The sequence below is a fragment of the Thalia democratica genome, chromosome 3 (genome assembly GCF_965202585.1).
Source record: "Thalia democratica chromosome 3, ktThaDemo2.hap1.1, whole genome shotgun sequence".
NCBI classification, from domain to species: domain Eukaryota; kingdom Metazoa; phylum Chordata; class Thaliacea; order Salpida; family Salpidae; genus Thalia; species Thalia democratica.
This window is the reverse complement of record NC_139167.1, coordinates 50,304,389-50,329,015: the sequence shown is the minus strand read 5'-3', so window position 1 is coordinate 50,329,015 and position 24,627 is coordinate 50,304,389. Positions and strand designations below refer to the sequence as shown.

Genomic DNA, 24,627 nt, shown 5'->3' with positions numbered 1-24,627 from the left:
CTTACTAAAACTTCCCCCTCTTGGAACCCTGTACTATACAAACATTTCTAATTTTATGTAAGACAACTTTCAGAGCTTTACAGGTTTACTTAGTGTAAATAAAAAAAATAGCGAACAGTTTTAAGTTTTATAGTTGTTTACGGCAAAAAAAAGCATTTAGGTTTTTTTATATAAAATGTTTTTGTTTTTCAAAACTTATTACATAGCTTTTTTGTACTACATATATTGAACAGAAATTTGAGAAGTAATTCATTCAAAAACATTTTAAATAAGTAAACAAATGAAATAGATTTCAACCAACACTTATCAATTACTTTTGTTAGCAACTAATTAAAAAATTAAAATTTGAGTAAATAAATAGTTAAAGGTTTCATCAGAAAATACTCAATTACTACCGATTAACATAGTTGAGCAAAGTCAATTAGAAATAGATTAACAGTTTATAGTTTTTTATATAACACAATTAAATAACTATAATAAATTAATTAGCAATTTCACTAAGATAAGCAAACGTATAAATATATAAAAAAAACAAACAATAAATATGACAAAATAAGCGACAAACAACAATTATAAGAACTTATAAAGATTAAATTTAATTTGTTAATTGGTATTAATTGAATATTTTCTGATGAAACCTCTAACTGTTTACTTACTCAAAATTTAATTAAAAAATTTGTAGCTAACAAAAGTAATTGATAAATGTTAGCTGAAATCGATTTTATTTGTTTGCTCAATTAAAATGTTTTTGAATGAATCATGTCTCAAGTTTCTGTTTAAAATTTATTATGTATTGTTCAGAAATTTTATGTTAAATGTATAACCTTTAAGTAAAACGTCAAGCTATGTTTTTCGATAAAAACTACGTACATGTGAACTTATATATTCTTCAATTTAATTGAAACTCAAATACTAATACATTGCAGCAGAAGACTCTTATTCGCTCAACAACAAATGCTTTTTGTCAGACGGTGAGCATAAATTTCATTATATGATTTTAAATTAGAAACAGTATTTTAAAATGAACTGTAACAATGAAATATACATATTCTTTCTTATTTATACTGTTTTATGTAGATCATAAGTCATAGAAGTAACATGAAAAGAAAAGCATAATGTTAAAATAAAAACTAAAAATGGTTTTTAAGTTTAGACTAACAACTTAAAGGAACTCCAACAAAATCTTCGTTGTCACTGTGTAGCAGTGTTGATGACGTGAATCGTTTGATGTCGTTAGATGAATTTTTAAATGACCAATCAGAAGTGCTAGAAAAAAATAAAGGTGGACCAGACCACACGATTGCTAAAGAGGTCACTCATCAAGGATATCTTGAGCTCAAAATAAAAAAGAGTCGTTGGGAGAGGTTTGTAGACAACTAAAATTTTAAGAAAGTAGTTCGGCGAGCAACTTTTATTTTAGTGATGTTTCTGATTTTTAGTTGCATTTAGTATTGTTGCAATACTTAGTGTTGAGAAGTTTTCTATAATATTTAAAACTAAGACAAAGTGTATGAAAATAGGATTTATTAAGCAGCCTAAAACTGAAAGAAGTATATGGTTGATGAACATTTTGTTTTTTAATATGTTTACTCATAAAAATTTTGCATCGAAGCAACTTAGTATCAAATTTTGCAAAAAAAAGATCTTATACTAAAAATAAAATTTTTAACAGTAAACTACTTATTTTTAGATACTAAATCTGTATTCAAACGAACAGAAATTTTATTTACATCATAAGTGAAAATTTTGGCACTCCAGTGTTTTACAGAAATGTGATTTTTCAAAGACATATTTGTATAGAACATCATGATTTTAAATTAGAACAATTTTGTTAAATTTTATTTGGATGCACGTAAAAAACAAACAGACACGCCAAAATAGGTCAACTCAATATTGTTTAACTCTTAAGAAAAGGGGTACAGTATATTAAATAAGTATTGCATATATTTAAAATCAACCTTTTAAACTAAACTTCACGAGTTGAAATTTCATAATTATTGGATGTTTACGTAAATACTTTCAAATCTACCTAGTTAAGAAAGTAAATAGAACTACTTATATCTGATTGATAGTACCGTCATTATAATGACAATTTTAACAGAAAGCAGACTTTAATAATTTCAATACAAGTTTTCTTGATTATATGAAGTTCATTAAGTGTCTTTATTCAAAAATCTTAGAAATTGTTAGCTAACTGATAATCTAGAGTTTGTTATATTTATTAAACTACTACCAACTCTAAAACTAATAATTGAAAACTAATTGTTCAAAAAATGTACAAAAAAAACAAATATGATAAACTTATTAGCTTACAGAATTTAAATTATTGTTTTAAGCTCTACAACTGTTCAAAAAAAGCTATAAAATTAAATTATTCTAGCTACTTTTTTGATAGAATATTTATAAACAAAAAAAAAAACTGATTTAAAATCTTTTTTTTTAATTATAAACATTAAAGGGTTATAAAATAATAAAATTTTTTGTTTTTTATTTTATCTATTGTGTAAAAGAACAATAAAACTAAACAATTATTAATAACAAACTGCATAAATTTTTTTTATTAAGACGAAAGTACTTTGTTATAAACGTTTCAATTAATTCATACAATTTTCAATGTGATAAAACATAAATAGTAAAGGCGATGAAGAATCACTGTTTTTTTTCAGAGAAAACCTAAATTAAAAATTGATTAAAAATATATCTTTTTTAATCAAAAAGTCGTGCCGTAGAAAATGTATTGACAGCTCCTAGATATAAGGGATGCAAAAAGTTAATTAATGCGGCGCGTGAGAGTTTCTATTGCGCTTGATATGAAAACAAACGCTTCCCATATAAAGCTCTGCCGCAATATCAAATGTAAAGTTTGATTTTCCCGCCGTCACGCTCCGTTAGTTTTGTAGGTGCGCGGTGACGAATCAAAATCGATGACAGATATGTTTTTAAAAATACATATTTATGAAAACTTATTTACACAGCGAAAGCCAACGGGCAGTTCCTATGAAAAGTTTATTAAAGCTTTCTGTTGTAGTTTGCTAATGCTAGATAAAAACTAAGGTTTTTTAAGCAATAATTTTATTATACTCCAATGTTCCCTTTAAATTTTAGTTTTGTAAAGACAAAACTATTTCCTAGTACTTTAATTAATCCCTGATTAATAACAGTGAAAGACAGAGTAACATTAAATATTTAGCTCTAGGTAAATGCACCTGTTTGGTAATTCATCTTGTTATTATGCTTGCTGTTGCACCTGCTAATGCAAATTAAAAATCAGTAATTTTTAAAAACTTTATCCATTAAGTTTAAAAAGTCTACAATAACTGAATCTAATCCTTTAACTTTTATTATAAAGCAATATACCGAGCCTGAAAATTTTATAAACTTTAAAGTAAAATTGTTTAAAGTATTATAGAAACTACAAAAAATTGACAGTAAAGAAAACAATTAAGATTTTTATCACTTTTTTAATAATCTTTACTGTGCTGCAAATTATATTTTTAATACATAAACTTTATAAAGTTAAAATATTTTATTAACTAAATTTTCACTTGTTTACCACTTGTGTGAAATGTTTTGTATTTGAAAAAGTTTAAAAACACGCAAACATTGTATATAAACGTTATATTGCAGGTTTTGGTTTGTGTTATCCGATTCATGCCTTAACTGCTACAACAGTCCAAGTAGTGGTGTGGCAAAACAGAAGATATGGTTGTTCGGTTATAGTGTGGTAGCAGACATTATTAATGTACAAAACAAAAACAAATTTACGTTTAAGTTGGAAAACTATGTTAGTAATGAGCTCTAATTAATTCTTTAAAACAAAGTTTTGAAAGTAGATAGCTTTGATACAAATACGGCTACATGTTTAAAAATAAATCATTGAGTAAGAATTTAGTTATATTTAGTTAAAAAAAATGTTTTTTTTTTAAATTAAATTGTAATATGAATTTTATCGAGGAATATTTTGAAAGCTGTGCATATTTGATAGAAAAAATAACACTAATTTAAATAAAAATATTACAAAAAAAAAAAAATTTGAATACTTTGTGAAATGTTTATTTGAAATATCATAGCTATTTACTAATTTAGCTAACTTAATTTGTATATATATATAAAAATACAAGATTACTTAAATATATCTAAACTACGACTAATAAAACTGCTTAGGACGCACAAAGCTTGCAATTTCGAACGGAAAATTATCAAGAGTTTGTTTTGTGGATTGGGACACTTGAAAAGGAAACGGAAAATACTGTAAAGAATAAATCTTCAAGGTTAAAACATACTATTAAAAAATAAGTAGTTAAAGATTTTACTGATCAAAACATTTTGATCAGCTACATATATAATATTTTCTTGATAACTACTAATATCATTTTAGACCTGGAAACAAATGTTATATAAACCTGGAAATTAAAATATAAAGAAAAATTGCTAAGCTTCTAACAAGAGCGCTTTATGAATTGTGTATAAAAGTTTATAAACTCAATTGTAGGGTACAGAGTGATACAGCCGCGTCATCTCCTCAAATAGACGAAAAAGCGTTAGTTATTTATATACTTTAAAACGATTCACTTTATACTGCGACGGTTTGTTTTGATTTCATGCTTTCAAGTATTTAGTTATAATGACGATCAAAGTGATTGTTTTATGCTCAAATTACTTGTTACTAAGTTTATGCTATTTTGCAGATTTATAGACAAGGAAGATATACACAAAGCTAGATAAACTAAATAAAATAAACTGTAAATTTTGTATATGTTTCACTATTACAAAAAAGGAAGATTAATTGAACAAAACTATTTTAATATCTCTAAATTGACGTCATTTACACCTTGTTTTATAAGTTTTGTCGTTTTCGTTACAACTACTTTAAGCAAACGTTATTTTTAAATTATTGCTCAAGTTTCAAAAAGAAATAGTACAAAACATACTATAAATTAAAAAAATATTTTCAAATTTATCTACCTAATTAAATATGTAACAGAAGTGTTAGTATTAATCAGTATTAGTAATTTTTATTTTGGTTTTTCTAAAATTTGTGAAATTCAAATTTTATGATTTTTAAACACCTAACTTAATTCTACACTAATTTAGAAATTGTTTTTTATACTCTGATGATTGAAAAATGTTTTATGAATTTTTAAACAAAAAGTTTAATTTAGTTTGTTTTGTTGGTAAGTTATAAGTAAACTTGTTAATAAATATAATAAGTTCAAGTAAGTTACAACTCGTATAAAAAACTATTAATAAACCGTTCTGAAGCATTAATTATACCTTAATACTTGCATGCTTTGATCATTAAGCTTTTAAATTCTTTTATAAATCTATAGATTGTTTGAGATATTTTTAAATTTATTTGTTTAATTTTGATCTAAACATCGATATAAAAATTAAAGTTAGTGTTTAAAGCTGCAAAGGTGTTTAATTAATAATCTGAAGCATTAATAAAAACAATATTTGATAATGGTATATAGTTTTTTAATTATAAAAACTTATTTTAGTAAAAAAAATGTTTGTATTTGAAGTAATAAGACAAAAGGTAAACGTTAGCAATACAATTTTTGTATACATATTTTTTGGTTTTAAAACATAAGTTTTTAAGTGACATAACTCTATATATTGTCGTGTAAAACTATAATTATTTACTTTAATGTTATCATCATCTTTTTAAGTAACGTTATAAAATTTTTTTTTTTTAGTAAAAAGAAAAGAAAAACTTCTAAACCATTGAACAAAGAACATGATATAAATATATATCCTGAATATCTAAACTCAACACACAATTTTTTATTTCTTGAAAAAAAAGTTTGTAAAAGTATAGTTCTACTGCAAGAATTACTTAATTTTGAAAACTAAGTTTTTTTTCTTTATTTAATAGTACATACTATTTTTTCTGTCGATAAATCTAAACTGCCATTTTTAATTAGTATTTTACTTTAAAAACACTTCATGATAGATTTAGCAAACTTCTAAAAAAATAACTCAATGTTTTTTATTTACTTAAATTGAAAAAAAGTTACATACTTTAAAAGTAAGTGTTTCAATATACCTTTAGAGTTTTAACATTTAGAAAAATAGTATGTTTTTTTTTCAACAGAAAAATAAAGAATGTTGTAACAATTATCTTACAAGTTTTTCAAGAGAAGATCCGGTTTGGAATCAAAAGTGTCTGCTTCTGGAAGAACTATTTCAAATTAAAACAGAACTTTTTAAAAGCCAATTAATGAATGAAGGAAAGTGCACTAAATGTAAGTATAGCTATTTAAAAAACCAAAACTGTCTAGAAAATATCTATCAAAATAAGTCAAGTATAGGCATTGAGACGAAATCTCCAAAAAAAGATTTTCCTAGTTCTTCTGTTTTAGAAAAATACGAGAATGAAAAACAAAAGAAAAGTTGTGAATACAAAAAGAAAATTACAGTGATGAATAAGTAAGTAACTAAAATTTCTTTAAAAACATTGTCATTAACATGTTTAGACTACTTCTCTGCAACAAAATCTTTACAGCTTGTATATTAAAAATAATCGCAGAATAAGGGATTTTATGTAAATTTTAATATTTAAAATAGGAGAAGGCACTCCATACAGCTGAGAATAGACGACTGCATCAGACAGATAGCGCCAAGAGTAGAACGGAAGAGGTCGGATGAACCTAGATATTTCAGCGTTATTGAACATCATCTTGAGATGTTGAAAACTATGATGAACGAGATAGATGAAGAGCGAAGTTGTTTGCAAAAAAATGTCAAGGTAGATTTAATAATGAATATATATTTGAATAGAGTTAAGCTGAAGTAATATCAACGAATCTAAATAGCAACTTACAAAGTAGGTATTTACACTTAAATAATTGTTGTGTAAGTTTTTAGTTACAGTTTTATTAAATGATTTACTACCTTTAGACTATAACTATATACTGTTGTAAGTCTACTTTTACTTGTAAACTTAAAAAAAAATATTAGTAGTCTAACTCAACAGTGCTGTACATTTTAAACAAACTTATTTTTTAAACAAATATATACTAAACTTCTGCTCTAAAACAAATATTTTGATAAAAAAAGATAACATTTTACGTTTCTATTGAAACAATTTTACTCGAACATTATTTGAAGAGAATCTTATTGTAACTAACTTAAATTGCCAAATTATAAATAAATAATAAAACATTATTTTTCAGGCAAATATAATTAATCTTATATATCCTTTTAGTTGGAATTACTGGAACTAAACAAAAGTGTTGATGTTGAACTGCTAGTTTCTGAGTTTAAAGAAAGCTGTAAAACGATTAAACAGGATTTACAAAAAGTTTTAGGCAGTACTGAATCTTTAAACATTTGCCAGACAAAAAAATCTAGCTGTACGAAGTGAGATACAAACTATACGATATATTTACGTACATTTGATAAAAAAAGAAATAATTTAGTTTTAAATGCATAATTTTATAGAAAAATATTAGCTATACTTTGTAATTAAAAAAATGAAATTAAATATTAAAAAGTTTAACTTTAAAAGATTTTCAAAACAATCTCTTGAAACAAAAGATAATTCCAGCGAAGAAAATCAAACTTGTGACCAAATATTTGATGTAAAATCATTTCCATCTAGCAGCTCATCAGCACCAGTTAGTATTTTATAATTTCAGAGTATTCGTAGTGGCTGTAAGCTATTACAAAATGTTTGAATTTATAACAAGTGTATAAATATATCTAATGTAAGAAAAAAAGATTTTAGTATTGTTTTGTTTATTTACTAATACTATAAAATTCGCAAGACTTTAGTTGATTTGTACCTGGAGTAAAGCGGCAAAAGTATTAAGTAAAATCTAATACAATAAAAATGTTAATTTTTTAAATGACTAGAAAATAATGATTAGATGTTAAAAGTTTAACAATAGAAAAAAACGAATATTATAAATAGTTCTATATTTTGATATTAATTAAGTTAAGTTTAATACCAAATACTAAGTATATGTTTTTTTTTCGCGTTTTACCCTTTTTTGAATATAAATTAGTTTTTTGTTAAAGATAAATTATTTATTTGAGTGATACTCTATAATAACTATTGCAAGAACATAAACTTTTAGAAAAGTTATTTGTTTTAAAAGTAACAAGTACGAATTAAAATATAGTTTAATAATTTATAGTTTACTTTATCATAAACTTATTCTTTACATTACATAGACCATACTAATTTTTTATATATATTTAAAAATTTTCAGGATTTGTCAGATCTGAAATCGAACGATTTTTTGAAGTGTCGTTTTGAGCAAAGTGTTGATAAAGATTTCACCAAAGGTTCTGCAAAGTCTGTAGTATCAGCTGAGTATTATATAAACGAATTTAATTGCAAAACAAAATATGAAAAGCAAAGTTTTAGTGATTCGGACACTGCCGATAGTGGCTTTCAAAATTCAGATGGAAGGGTGGGTTCAGAAAATGCTTATTTCAGCACCGTTCAAAGTTTAGATAACGAAAGAAGAGTAACAAAAGAAAAAAATCCTAGTGTTCTGTTTTGTAAATGTGCAGAAATGGATAAAAAACAAAACAAACTTTCATCTAATTCAAACGAACATATTCCTAAGCTAAACGCTGACGTTAACATGGAAGTTATGAAAAATGCTGATCCATTATCATTAGAAATAATTCAGGTTGTTTAGAATGTTTATATTAAAGGTAAAGTTTGAAAATAAAAAGTTATACTAACTTAAAACAGAGAGTTCAAGTAGTTTTCTATAGAAATAAAGTTTTAAGCTTGTAAATAAAATGTAAACGTTATTACAAAGATAAGGTTGAGTTAAATAGATTTTATAATTTTATTAGCACAGTTTGTGTAGCTAAAACAAAGTTAGATTTAAACAGTTTCAGATACAATACAAATGTCAGGAAGAACAAATAACCTTTATTTTATTTAAATAAAGTCTATAATTTATGTTACTTATCTGTTACTTTTCTGAATTTTATTTTTACTTTTTAAAGCTAAAGTATCAAACAAAAACTTGAACTTTGTCTTAAGTAAAGTACAAGTAATGAGTTAAACTTAGAGGAATGATTCTATAATCACATTTATATCATCAAAGCACTTTTTATGCAAATTTTAAACTTAAAGTAATTAAATTAACAGGACTTTGAAGAATTCGCTCTAAAAAGGACAAGAAACGTTTATTAAAAAAATTGAAAAGTGTAACAAATAAAGTTAATTAAATCGAATCATACTTGATATAGAACGTTTTTGAAAAAAGAATAACTTATTATTCATCATAAATATTGTTATGGAGTTTTTCAAGAAGAAAAAGCTGCTAACTGTTCTTTTGTATACTCTTTTTAGTAATATTTTTTTATTTAGGTGTGTTGAAAAATATCTTTTTTGTTTTGTTTACAAAAATATTTGTTACAAAATTTTATAAACTTTGGATACTGTTAAAACTTACATTAAAAAAGTAATGAAAAATTTTCAATTAGTATTTTATAAGATAAACAATTAAAAATTTGAATGTATAAAACAAAATGTCTTAAAATCTTAAGTCTTAAAATCTTTAAAAAGTAGTTAGTTTGATTTTAATTGTAGTCTGAGATATTTTACATCTTTTACGGAAAATTCAATTTATTATTAAACATATAAACCTAATCAAATAATAATAAGTTTATTGTTTAAACTAGTTACTATGATTTTTTGTTTAAGCCTTATTTAGAAAAGATGGTTTGTCGATTGTTATAACTAAATAAACTATTTTTTTGTAACTAGTTTTACTTTCAAGCTTTAATCAAACTGTTTAAATAATAACATTACATGGGAGTAGTATAACCTAACTACATAAAGAGGAAAAAATAATGTTCTTTGATCTTAAAAATATTTTGATTTAACATATAGTTTTTGTTTTAGAGTAAGTTGTAATGATTCATTAGATATAATTAAAATATTATAGCATTTTTTTATACTCTTTTTAGCAATTTTTAAGACTTTATATCGAAAAAGTTTTTTTTGACTTAAGTTTTGTTATTATCTTTTTTGAAAGCCTGCATTTAATCGTCTGTAAATACTAGATGATTCGCGACTTAGATGTTTTGTAAACAAACTTCTTTATAATTTTTATTTGTAAACAAATACTTGTTTTCTCCTATTATTTAGAGCTTACTTTGTTTACACTTGTTTCAAGAATAGATTTTAAGACTTTAATTTGTTTAGTAAATTGCTAAATTATCTTAGTTAGTTAAGATGTAGCCATTGGAAAACTTATTATAAAATATAAAATGCTTTACTTGTTTAACTAAACAATATATTTAACATTTCATAAAAAAATTGAAAGTAAAAACTGTTAAAAACTAAACATGTCTGTAACTAAAATTTTTTAACTACAAGAGTTTGAAGTTATCTCATTTTATTAAAACTAACGTGCTATATATAGATAAATAGAAAAACTATTCGTTAGTTTAAATAATTTAGCAATTTAACTTTTTGTTTTACTCGAACGAGCTTGTTTTATTTAGATATTTTATTAGTGCAACTTATTAACAACTAGTACTTTTAAACTGTTCAAATTTAGCTAATTTACTCCATTAGCATTGTACGACAAATAACTATAAACTTTAAGAACGTCATAAGTTTTTTATGAACTAAATACTGTTGAAAAATTTTCTGCAGTTCTCCAAATCAAAAAGAAATACTTATGATAAACTAAGTCAAAACTAAACACAATTTTTTTTTACATTACATGAATATTTTTCTTCTGAGTAATTAAAACTTTAAATAATTTTACACATTTAGTTTAACGAAAATTATTAATTTAATAGACACCTTAGACTATACTTTAATATAATCAGTAAATTTGTTTTAGTTTAAATGTGTGTAGCTGTAAAAAAATCGGTAAAAAAGTTACAATTAGAAAAAACAAAAATATTGTTGTTAAACCATTCTACTATTTATCTATAAATATGTGCACACGTTGATAAAAACAGTACTAAATAAGAATAACGCCTAAAAATAAAAACCATCATACTAAAAATTTTAGCATTTATGTTCAAAAAATAATTAAAACGTTGTACATTTAAATAACTACACTCTACTTATAAAAGTAACACTTGCTATGTTTGTATAGATTAAAAAAATTACTTTGACTTCTATCAATTGGTATTGTATTCATTGACATGACTACCACGAACAAACCTTAATAATTATTTAAAGGTGTTTAAATGACTTTAAGATCAGTGTACAAAACTGTGATCTACCGGTTTCAGTATCCGGCCAGATATTTCGTTTTTAGATCTGGTGCCGACTGAATCCTAATTTAAAAATAAGATCCTGATCTTAATGCTATGGATAAATTATATTACAAAACTATTATACTTATTTTAGCTACTTTTAGTTTTTACACCTAATTTGTTATTTTATTGCTCATTAGCACTAAATTAGTTGATATACAATCGTTTTAGATTATTGTATCGACAGTTTTACAACTAAAGAGTTTGTAATATTTCTTTAAAATATAATGAATGTATGTTATGAAAAAAGTCTCACAGCGTCATATAAATCAGGAAGAAAGTATAAAACTAAACATTTTATATTTCATGAAGTTTCAAAACTTTAGAAATGTTAAATTTTGTAATAGTTTTTAATTGTAATTTTATTAGAATAGAAAAAAAAAGAATGAAATAGTTGAGTAAAAGTTTAAAAAAATACAGTTTGTCAAAGGGTTAAAGATCTTATTTTTTGTTATTTAAATTGCATTATTGTTGATAATAATTATGTACTATACAATTAAACCCTGGACAAGATGTTAGACTGTATCTAATTGGTGTACGACTCGATAAACGAAATGTTTTTTTGTATACCAGGTCCTAAGACCAATTATTTTTTGCCGTTAAAGAAACATTTATTTATATTTTATTAAATCAACAATATAATTCAATATCTAAACAATTTATATATTTTAAAACGTTTTATTAAAGCTTATTGTTAAATCCAGATTTTTATAAAGAAATGTATTTTCTTTCTAGTTTTATGTTTTAATTTAATCAAACTTCCATTCTTCACTAGACATTGTTATTGTTATTTCGATTTTTAAATGTTTTATCGACCATAAATTAACTATGTCGGCCTTATAGCCTCTTTTAAAAAATCTTTCGTTTAGCCAAAAATTAATGCTACTTTTTATTTTAAGGTAGAAAAAGCTTTTCAAAAGATATTAAAATACTAACATTAATATTTTCTGGGTTCTTTGAAGTTAAAAAACAAAGTTTATTATAAATTATATGCTGTTTTCTTTAAATTTGGTTTATAGTATTCTCTGTTTTAAAAACGAAGAGGAGCAACAACTTTATTAAAAAGAATTATCTTTTTTATAGTTTTGAGCATAATTAAGTAAAATATGAACAGGTAAGAAAAGCACGGCGTCAATTTAGCACAGAGTGACACTTTAGCACGGAGCGACATTTTAGCATAGAATTTTTTTTGATTTTTTTTTGTTGCTTAAATAATACTTGTACTATTATGTTTAAAATTCTAAAAACGATTTATGCAATATGTAAACTAGAAATTAAGAAGCTTTAGTAGAGTTACAAGTTTAATCTTTAATTAAAACTAAAACAAAAGTAAATTTACTAATTTTATTAACTGATTTTTCTATATAGTTTAATAAACAATAAATAACAATAATAAACAATGAACTTCACCGCACGATCAAAAACAACAGCATCCGAGGCAATCCTACGACCGGTTTCGTCCTAATTAGGGCTCATCAGGTAGGAATATTCGCGAGAAACCGCTGTTGTGTTCTATATAGTTTTTAATGAAAATATTTTGACACTTTTACTTTAAAGTTTTCGACATAAAAATTTTTTTATGAAGCTAGCAATATATACAAGCTCTAGGATTCTTAAAACTTATTTAGAATGTTTAAATTAATTTTAATACAGTTAAAATTTCAGCGTGAATTTTAAATAAAAGGTGAGATATATAAAGGTTTAAAAATAAATCATTTCATCTTTAAAATACTAATTAATGAATTCTACCGCAAATTCAACAACAACAGGATCCGAGACAACCTACGACCGGTCGTAGGTTGTCTCGGATCCTGTTGTTGTTGATCTTGCGGTAGAATTCATAAGTTATTATTGATGGCGCGAAACATCTCAACTCTGTTGATGATGGCAGTATTAACTACTGTTTTTTTTTTAAATACATATAGAATTGAACATCATGTTACATAAAGATTTTAAGTTTCTCCTATTTCTACATGCACGCATCTAGCAACTTTTTTAAAATTTATTTATGTGTTATAAAATTTAAATATAGACTACTACAAGGGTAAATAAACTTAATTCAACAATTTTTACATTTTTTATCGTTATTTATGTTTTTATACTTTAAGAAACAGCCTAATTTAAAAAAATGTTTATAAGTTTTGTAAGACGATACTTACAAAAGTGTTAGAAGTAACTTTCACATTTATTTGTCTCTAAACTTGATAATTACAAAATAACTAAACATTACTTAAATGAATATTTTAAAAAGAGTCAAAATTATTCCGTGCAAAAATGTCACTTTGTGCTTAAGTGACGCTGTGGTTTTCTGACACCTACCTAAGTAAAATGCAGCCCAGAAAGCAAAATATCCGGCTCGCGATGTACTTTTCAGGTATAAACATAGTCTTTTAAGAGTTAATTTTGTGATAAAAACTAAGAACTAGGATTTTAATTTAATAGTTAGTAATTACTAATGCCTTACTATTATCGTTTTATCACATACTTGTTTTAATAATATTTTTGTATTGATTACCACAACTGTGGCCTGCGCTCAATTTTTTCAAGAAAAGTTTCTAGGCCATCAACTTATATTGGCCTGTCGTGTCGACCCTTGGTTTATACTTTTGCATATATTATAAAAACTGTTATAAATTATTTTTTGAAAACTCTCTAATATAGTTAAATACTTATTTTATGCGTTAAATTTTAGTTTTTTTTTGCATAATTAGTTTATCACTACAGTTTTGTGTCTTAACTCATAAACCTATTTCGGTTGTAAGTTCCAAATTTTTATTCTACGAGAATTTGCAAGACAAATATCCTTGTAGGTATTAAATTTCATTTTAGTAAGGGCGCTCTCAGATCATCTTAAAATCTTATCCGAAAAGCTCAAAAATAATCAGGATCAAAAAAGTATTAATAACAATACCAATAAAATTACTTACTAACAAATGAAAAATATAGTTTAATCTTTTTTTGTACTAAATTATGAGGTGTAATTATTTTATTTACATTAAGAGCAAATTAAAATTTTAAGTTTTGGATCTAGCCGGAACCTAGTTTTATGGATGTTGTAGATTACTAGAATTTAAAAAAAGTAACAAATACTTAGAGAATAAAAAGCAATCAAACAGTTTATTATAATTATAGTAGTTTATTAATATGTATTTATGTTATTAAAATTACTCGGTCAATTTATTATAAATAACTTTAAGTAACACTTTACTTATCTACATCCAAGCAACTTAATATTTAAAACCACATTATTCCTATTAAATTTCTCCTTTAACAAAACACCTTACTTCATACAAAAAAAAAAACAAAATAGCTTGTCTTTATATCATACCCTCAAAAGTTGTTGAACTACAATTTTAATTGAAGCACTTTAAATAACTTTAAACTAAATATAATTAAGTGACTTAACATAAGTTTTTAGTATAGTTATAAGTTATTTTAAAAGGAAAGAAAATAAATATAATGACGCTTAAAATGAATATTTTCTAATAAAAAATGTCATGTTGTAAAAAAAGACTTCATTGTCATCGAGTTATATACTACCTTATCCACTTATTCTAAGTATTAAAGCAGTATATAACAAAGAGAGTTAAACGATATGTTTAAAAACTTTACTATACTTACTCTAAAATGATATACTTATAAAATACATAAATAATTGAACTGGACTAACAGTTTAGTTTTAAAATGTTTCTAATTTATAAATTGTTACATAGACTACTATAGTAGCCAAAAATGTAAGTGTTTTAAAATGAACTGCAAAGTATAACAGTAAATATATTCATTCATAAAAACAGAAAATAACACCATCAAAGCCAATTTTAAACCTTTTTGCTTTTTTTAGAAAGTATGAAAAATAGAACGTATAGTAAAAAAAAATACTAAGCTTGCATCACTTTTTTTAAGCTTACTAGTTAGAACAAATAGCTCCTTACAATATATTTTTACAATTGTTTAATCACCTTATACTAATGAAATTCACTAAACTCATTACTGTTGTTCAGCACAGTTAGTTTAATACTCTATTAAGGAATTATTAGTATGTTTAATCAAAAAAAGCATAAAAAAAAGAAAAAAAATAAGCATTCAATATCAGAAGTACTGATACAGTATAATAAATTTCAAAAGAATATTTAACAGTAGATTAAAACTATCATAACTGTTATTTTGGTTTAGTTTTTATTTGCTTAGAGAACTGACACTACGAAAAAGGTATCTTATTAGTACTAGTTGATAAAAAACAAAATAACTCATTTATTGCATAAATAGATTTTAAATTTAGTTGTAGGTTAATAAACAAATTGAAATAATTTAATTGGCGAAAAAGTATTAAAAAAGTAAACACTATCATTTTTGAATATTATATTTGTATTGTATATAAACAACAATCATCTTTAATATGAAAAAAAATTGCAAAAAAGTAAATAAAAACTATTTAAAACAGTAAAAAGTAAAAATCATAAGATTTTAGAAATTTATTAATGAATTGGTTATGTAAAGTTATTTCTATAAAAAAAGCAACTTAAATAAAAAACTACTCATAATCAACTTTTATGATTTGCATGTAAAAAAAGCACAATAAAACTTTAAAGTATACTTCTCCGAAAAACAGTTACAAGACAGCTCTGATTCCGAAATTCTAACTCTCGTGGACCATATCTGAAAAATTAATTTGATGTTGTAAAAGATTATAATTTACAGATGGTTCATTAAACAAAGATTATGATTGTAAATTATTCATAAAAAAATTGATTAAACGGGATAATACATAATCATAAAAAATACTTATATTTTAGTAAACTTTTAATGTCTTTTTTCATATCTCAGAATATAATGTAAACTTTATAACAGAAATCAAAGGGCTTAATTAAAAACGACTATTTTAAAAATAATTATGGAATAAAAAAAACTGAAATAGAAAACCCACAATCATTTAGAAATCAAAGAAATATCGTTCCACCATGCCCAAAAATCAATCATCGTTCAACAAACTAACCGTTCATACTGACTCAAAGTATTTTTCTAACAACAAAAAGCATAACAAGCTAAATACTGCACTTGATAAAAAACTATATATTTTTATCAAACTGTGCTTTACATTTATTTCATACTAAAACAATAAAAATAAATAACACTAAAGAATATTTTTTTTTTCAACAAATACTAACGAATCAAAGAAAGCATGTAAGCAAAACAACTTAAAGATAAATAAAATTCAAAAGTTGTTTATTGAGCAAAAAAAAGCTCTAAAAAAGTTTAGTCTTAAAACCTTGTGTAAAAAAATTATTTTAAATTATCGAATCATAATTTACGGATACAGTTTAGTGTTTTGTCCAGGACATGAATAAACAAAATATTTTAGGGTAAAATAAAAATACTACCTCTTTATATTTTTCCAAAAGAATGCAGTGATAGTATTGATTATTATTCTAACATCATTTTGAATCAGTAAAAACAAATAATTAAAACAATAATCATGTCATTAAAATTAACCTAGCTACTGTTCAAAGAAATAACGTTAAACGAAATTAAAATTATAGTTTAATGCTCTTAAAAAAGTTTACAATTAAATTTTAATTGGTTTAATAAAATTGTAAACAATTCTAATTAATGTACTTAGTTTTAGTTTTTAATTGTTATTATTGCAAAGCTGTTTGACAAGAATTAGTAGAGATAACTAATTAAAAAGGTGTTTATTGTATAAAAAAAACTTAATAAAAAAGCCAACTAAATATATGTTAAGAAATATAAAACTTTATATTATTTTTTAAAATATTTTAGAAATAAAAGCTGCCTGAAAGCTTGAAAAAAAAATTCAATATAACAGAGGAAAATTAAAGAATGGTTTATTTTGTTGTTAAACAGCTAGAAAGTTTTATAACTGCATTATAAATATATGAAGTATTTTACAAAAAAACAGGTAACTATTAAACATTTTTCAAAATAACTAAATAAGTCTGTCTAGAGTATTATGTTTGTTAAAAAATAAGTTAAAACTAAAAAGTTAAGTAATATACACATGTAGAAAACAAAAACAACTTTATATTTTCACTTAAGCCCTGAAAAGTTACTAAACATATTAAATTTATTGTTTTTTTAACTTTTACCAAAAGTTTAAAATGATTAAAAGAACTAATGTTGCAGTAAAAAATGCAAAGAAAAACTCTGTTTCAATCTTATAATTAAAATAAACAATTTTTTGTTGAGAAATGCTTACTCAGAAGTTAAAACATCAAAATATATACGTACATAATAAATGACTTTAATTACGCAAACTAAAATATTAGAAATTTGTTTTAATTAAAATTAAATTTTTGTTTAATTTCAATAACTATAACATCTGTTTTATAAACTGAACAGTTTCTTCAAACCTGTAATAGTGAAGTATTTGTAGTAGAAATATTGAAAAAATATAAACTCCCAGTATCACAACAACCTTTAATGAATATAATTAGTTAACTTTAGTTTTAAAATTTTAAGCTTTGCATTTGATCATCTAGCAGCCGGCAACATCTAATGACTGGATTTAGTCCACCAAGGTAAAGTTTCTGGCTAATTTTTAGTTTGAAAAAAACATATACTAAGCTGGTAAACTTGAGTACTTTTAAAACAAATACTTTCGAACGTGCTCTTATTTATCTCCAGTAAACAAAGTAGTGCTTATCAAGTGATCATTTTAATACATTCTAGTTTTAAAAGGTAAAATTAATATTTATAGAATAACTTTCTAAATTACTTTCTACAATACTTTTTCTAGTAAATCTTGTTCGAAGACTAAAAGAGTTGCCCACCCTTGTTTGACTAAAACTCTCTGATAGGGTTGCATGAGTGCCAGAAACAAGGGGTTTTGTTAACTGAATAAAAATTTGTACGGTTTAACTTTAAATGTCCTGCTTGAGTAATTTGTCGTGATAAGCGTACAGCCAATCTTGCAACCTCGTTCTTTCGTTATTCACAACGCTTCTGTATTTAAAATTCGAAAAATAACGAAACAAATCAGAACTAATAAGCAAATCAAATAACTTTGAGTAGTGTGTAACCCTAACCAACTCTAAAACTTAAATAAAAACAAAAAATTAGAGAAAAAGGCTGCGACGATTTACCTTAAATTCTTACACCAAAACTTAAAAAAATATTGAATAAGAGAAAATTAAAACTATACAGTATTTTTTGATAAATCTTGTTTAATTCAAAATTGACTTAGTTATCTTTGAAAACTCCTTTAACGAATAAATGAAAATTTGTCTAAGGGATCAACATTTTAAGCTATTGAGATAAAAAAATAATAGTCTTATTTTTTTATTGTAAAACGATATTTCAAAAGTTAGTCTCTTCAAGATTTTGTGGTTAAAAGAATCAAAAGTAATCGATTTTGAAAGTTATAAAACAAGAAATGAGGTTTTAAATAAAGTTTTGTATGATAACGATCAATCAAGAAAAGTAAAAATAAAATCAAAAAAAATTCTTTTTTAATTAATTAAAGTATTAATTGTAAAGTTTTATGCAATTATTTTTAACATTAAAATATAAATAAACAAACTCACCATCAAAAGACATTAAACTTTTCAACCGTATTTATCGGATCTCTAATTGTTAAAATGTACTTTGTTACCCATGCTCTTCTCTGAAATATAAAATATTGTTGTAATTGTGTTATACTTGAATGAATAAGTAGTTTTAAAATTAATTTACTAGATAAAGTGTTATTTAAATAAAGTTTTACATGTTTTATTTTATTCTAAAGTTCATCATTTTTCCTAAATAAGTTATGAAAAATACTAGATTGATTAAAATAATTTCTTCTAACAACTCTGGTAAAAATAGAAAACAAATTTCAGATTTTCTGTTAGAAAACCCAGAAATTATAGAAAAGTTGAACATTCCATTTAGTTCAGGCTACCTAGAAATTAATTCTTATAAATAATTTAAACAAAGCATTTTTAAATCTTTTAAAAAACATAAAAGACCGAAAAACTATTATTAATATCAATTAATTTTTAGATAAAACTGCTTTTTGTAACTAAAGTATATTCACAAAATAATGGCTTTGCAAAAGAGCCTGAAACTATATTAATGTAGCAACTTATCTCAGTTTAAACTTGTAAAAAACACTGCAGTGACGTTTCAATAGTTTTATTTGTTAGGTTTTTTAACATTTAAATCGTGAATACATAGTTAAAAAAATATATAAATGTCATTATGATAGAATCTAGTGACTAAAGCCCAAATAGTATTAAAGTATCTTTAATTATTAAGTTAACACTAGTTTTTAGTTAGATACTAAGCTCATAATAAAAAAATTGAATGTAACTATTGTAATGTGTTGTCAATTTACGGTGAACTTTAAGGATCAGAGTTTAAACTTAAAAGAAACATTATTACATAATAAGTATCAGGCTAAAACATGATTGAATCTGCTGTAAATAAACTTATTTCTAAAACAATGCTTCTTTAAAAAATTAAAAATTTACTGCAAACAAACAATATTTATACAACTAAATACTACACAACACACAACATCAATAACACATGTTTAAATATTTCAAAGTTAGTTGCAGTTTCTAGTACAAAAACAAAGAATCATTTTTTATACTTTCACTAGTGTTTTAAATTCAACAACATTAGTTAATTTATGCTAATTTACGATTAAGGATTGAGGCCTGATGACGTAAAATCCTAGAGAAGAAAATTTTGAAAACTCTCTGAGGTGAACGTTTAAAGGTGGAAACCCGGTGGGTCGACAGATATGCATAAACCATTGAAGTACTTCGATCTTCAACAAGAAGCTCTTTACTTTAAAACTCATTATGACATCGTAATAAGCAAACTAGTTGAAAATTTTTCTATAGTGTTCAAATCTTCTTTTTGCTAATTCTTACCTAGTGTTTACACTTTCGAAGTCAAACATTTAACATTTTCAACATACTTTAAAACAAAAATTGGATTTATAATTACAAATAAAGTTTCTAATTCTAAAAAGATTTTAGTAAACAATCTAAACTTTTTGGTTAACTTCGTTTTCAGAGGTAGTTTGACAAAACCAGTCTATAACCAAACTGCTATGATTATGTCCTTTCTATTAATCATATTAAACTAGGTATATAGAAAACATCTAAAGTTTTATCCATTTAAAATATGCACTTTGAACTAAGCCTAAAAGCGCGAACTTAACGTACATTTAAAATACCAGTCTAAATGAAATACTTTGTTTTGAACACAATGCCTTTGGAATAAAAGAACTTATTGATTAGAAAGTGATAACTGTAATTGTTATTGATTTTTAATTCAACTAGTTTTGTTATAGAAAAGGGATGGACACTATCCGATTCGTAGATGGTATGTGAACAATAACTAATGTTTAATGATGAAAACTTCAACTAAGTAGACAAATTACTTAAAACTTTGGAAGTAAAGTTAAATGAATAAAATTTACTTAGATATTGTTTTATGCACTTGGGAAAGTTCAAAAAAAGAGTTTTAGTTTGTAAAAAATGAGTCTTAATTCATGAAACTTTTTATGTAAAACTGTACTTTCTTATCTGTTGACTTTATAAGTAGAGTTCTCTGTAACTAGCACCATAAGTATTTCTAAAAAGAATTTTATCTATACAAAATATTAAAAGTGAACCGAATGAATTAAATTGAGAATGAGTTATGATGCTAGTTTCATGGTAATATTGAAAGAATTTTGTACTTAAAGAAATTAAAAATACTTTTTACTAAAGTTTTACAAAAAAAAAGGCCCGCAAAAGTTTATGCAAAAGAACAAAACGCCATTATAAAAGGCTGTCACAAATGGACCATTGAAGTTGCCCTATCCGATTATAAAGTATTGAGAAAATTGTAAAAAAAAGTGTATTTAGGAATAAAAACTCCAGTAAAACTTATAACAGTTCAAACAAAAGTAAGCGTTGGTGTATCATAAAAAAAAGGAAAAAAATACGATGAGTCTATCAACACGGTTTTATTGAACAAAAGAAATGGTATAAATATTTGTAAACCTTTAATATACAAAAACTAAACATTTAAAACTCTTGAATAGATGAAATTTGTTTATGCTTGTTTTTTGTCAAAAATCTTTTTTTTTTTTTTAAGTTTATGGTGTTCGATCATATAAAAATATATGTATTAATTATAAGCTTAAAAAAAAGTTCCTTTAACAGTTTTAAAGCCATAAAAAGACTACATCCTTTCGGCTTTTTAAATTTCAATATTCTTGTTTTAATCCAATTACTTCACTACACCTTAGATTTTAAAATTTATGAAAAAATTAAGGCATAATTTGTAGAATTTTTTTTTAGTGGGTTTAGTAAATTAGTTTGTGTAGCTACTTTTAGCTCTATTTTGCCAATAATAACCACATGAAGATTTATTTTAAGCTACTTATATAAAGCTACTTTTAATAATTCGTTTTTAATTAATACATAAATTTATTCGTAAATATGTATATGTGGTTATTTTATCTTATTAGCTTAAAAACAAACAATAAACCAATTTGCCAAAATAAGACAGTTTTAAGCAAGTATATTTTCAACAAATGAAATACTCTAATTAAATGAAGTAAGATCATTTTCAAAGTTTTCAACAAAACAATTTCTTGTACATTGCTGATGAAATATGGAAAAATGTTTAAAATGTGGCTATTACGTTTAGTTTAAAAGAAACCGAAATATTTTTTAATAAAGAGTTATTTAAAAAAATTCTACTTTAGAGAAAAAAAAACATTTGGTCAGGTATATACTTATACAAAAAAAAGCATACTTAAAATTTAATAGGTCTATTTCAAAAAGTCGTTAAGTTCCTATAAAGTCAAAATATTGCTTTGTTTTAAATGCTAGTAAGTTCATTAAGGCTCTTGTTTAATTTTAAACTGTAAGCCAACGTACAACAGAAAATTCAAAATATTTTTTTCTAATCCATCGTTTGTCTATATAAATATTTGTATACATTCATATTTATATTCTAAAAAACGTTAACTTAAAAATGGATAATAGTTTAGAGATAAACATAACAAACTATTCAAATGTGTAAAAAAAATTATAAGAAAAATAAATTTTGTTTGTCTAAAAGTATTAATAAAAAAGAAGAATAGAATAAATAAAACAAAATACGAAGTATGTATTGGTATTTATACTTATATTCAAGTTCGAGCCAGTCTTTTTCGTATTCTAGCATTAGTTATGCAAAATTAACTATAAATACAAACACTTTTAATCAATCATTTTTCTCTCAACAAAGGTACGTACTTGATATACAAAGTTAATGTTAAAAAAAAGTAAATGAAGGATATTATTGAATATAGTGATTAAACACGTTCATAAGCATTATAACAACAGTACCGTACTACGATACTGTAACATAAAAAACTATAAAATTATAAAACATAAATTACAACCCTTTAATAATACTACTTATAATAAAATTCATACCATACATACATTTAAAATTAAAAAAGGACGCTTATAAGAAAAACAAATCATACAGTTTTTATTTTGAAGCTCTAGTTTGTACAAAAGCAATAAACCAATAAATTTATTATGTTTTTGATTTAAAATTCTTGTATAACTTTCAACTTAAAGTTAAAAAAAACAATTTAATTAACTTTTATGCTTAAAAAAACGGTTTTACCATCGGTCAGTAACTTCCATGTCATATACCACAAAAAGATATAAACAACAAATTTTAACAAGTTAGTAAACACTAATTTATTTTAGCTGGTTTGAATTATGGGAATTCTAAATGCTCTAAACTTTGATACAAGTTTAAGATGATAAGCAAACCTTAATATATTGCAAATAGTTAAGTTTTAACAAATATAAAGTTATGGTTAGTTCTTAGGTCTCTTTAAATAACTAAAAAATCTAAAAACATTTGTTCTTAATGCTAACTAAGTTTCATTTTATTGTTCCTAATCAGGATCGGCAGGAATTTGATTGCAGGCCAAACTTCGAAAATATAAATATCGCGAGCAGCAGTTGTAGTTTAGTTTTTACTTTTTATCACAGACCTAAAATTACTAGTGTAAGTTTCAAATTTCCTGTAAATTTTACCTAACACTTTTTTTGTTCTTTACTTCCAATCTCAGAATGTCTAGTGTGACTGTCAAAAACGTTTATCCGCCGGCCACAATAAAATGCTCACGGGCAGCAAGTTGTACCATCATGGGCAACATCGCATTTAAAATAAAAGCATTGTCGCGGGCCTTTTTTTACCCGTGATGAATCGCATGACCCCTGTTCTAAACCATTGAACTAAAACAAAAATGCACCATATAAAAAACTGACTTTACTTTGTAATAAGACAGATTGAAAAAGTTTATTTTATATAGATGTTTTAGTTCAATATTATCTTTAATTGATAAAAGTAAAACAGAATACAAAAAATAAGTGTGCAAATGTAGCTTTTCAGGTTTTTATGAAGTCTTTATCAGCAAAAAGTTTATTTTTATTTAAAATTATAGCATATGCTAAGTTGTTTATCTTACACAGTATCCTTCCTCTAAATTCTGAATTATTGTGCACTTGTTGATGAGTATCTAGTTTAAATTCAAAAACTTTGTAGTGAAATGCAGTTTAAATATTAAGATAGATACTTCTTAGAAACGCTATACTGATTAAAGTGCATATTCAAGAGGAAAAATACTATATACTACTTTTTTAGACTGAAATTAGAATAAATGATGAATTTATTTATTTATTCAAGTTTTGTACTAAAATACATGTCCCCAAACTTAATATTAAACTTTAATAATAAAAATGGTATCTATACATAAATAAATAAGTGCTATTCTATAAAGCACGATGCTTAATTTCTCACAAACATGTTATTTTGTTTCATTGATAGTAAATTGAACAAAAACAAAATAAAACTTAAAAAATAATTTAAATATACATGGTGGTAGCATTAAAAGTTAATTATGAAATAAGACCATATGGATTACTTATTATCTTACAAATGGTTAGTCACTAAAGTTAGTAGCAATAAGATAATCATGTATTGAAAAACAACTGACAATTTTTTTTACTATTGCAAACAAAAACTTACAAGAAATAAGAAGTTAGATGATGAGTATAAGTTGTCTTTTACAAAAGTTTTTTTTTTTACCTAGAAAAAGCTGTTTCAACAAGAAAAAAGAAACTTAAAAATTTTGAAATAATCGAAAGTACTTTATTTATTAAAATTTTTCTGCTGTTATGAAAATAAGTTATTTTAAATATAGCTCATTATTAAGTTTGTTAATATATTTAAATTCATTTAACTTTGAAACAGTTTTTATTACTGAGCTGAGCATTAGTAAGTTGTTCAGAGTTTCATATAAACTTTCCCTTTCTCAAGAAGTCGAACTTTACTGTGTCTTCAAAACGTAACAAGCAG

General features: G+C 24.2%; 1 long non-coding RNA gene across 2 annotated transcripts; it reads right to left on the bottom strand.

Annotated features, from left to right (window-relative positions):
• Positions 1–15,549: 15,549 nt before the first annotated feature.
• Positions 15,550–24,402, bottom strand: LOC145831991 (uncharacterized). Of its 2 annotated transcripts, none has more exons than XR_014369704.1 (3): positions 24,298–24,402; positions 18,798–18,877; positions 15,550–15,912 (listed from the first exon to the last, which is right to left on the bottom strand). It is a non-coding gene; the product is annotated as an uncharacterized LOC145831991 (long non-coding RNA). The 2 variants fall into 2 exon arrangements; XR_014369705.1 differs by lacking the exon at positions 15,550–15,912 and adding an exon at positions 18,045–18,216.
• Positions 24,403–24,627: the final 225 nt, after the last annotated feature.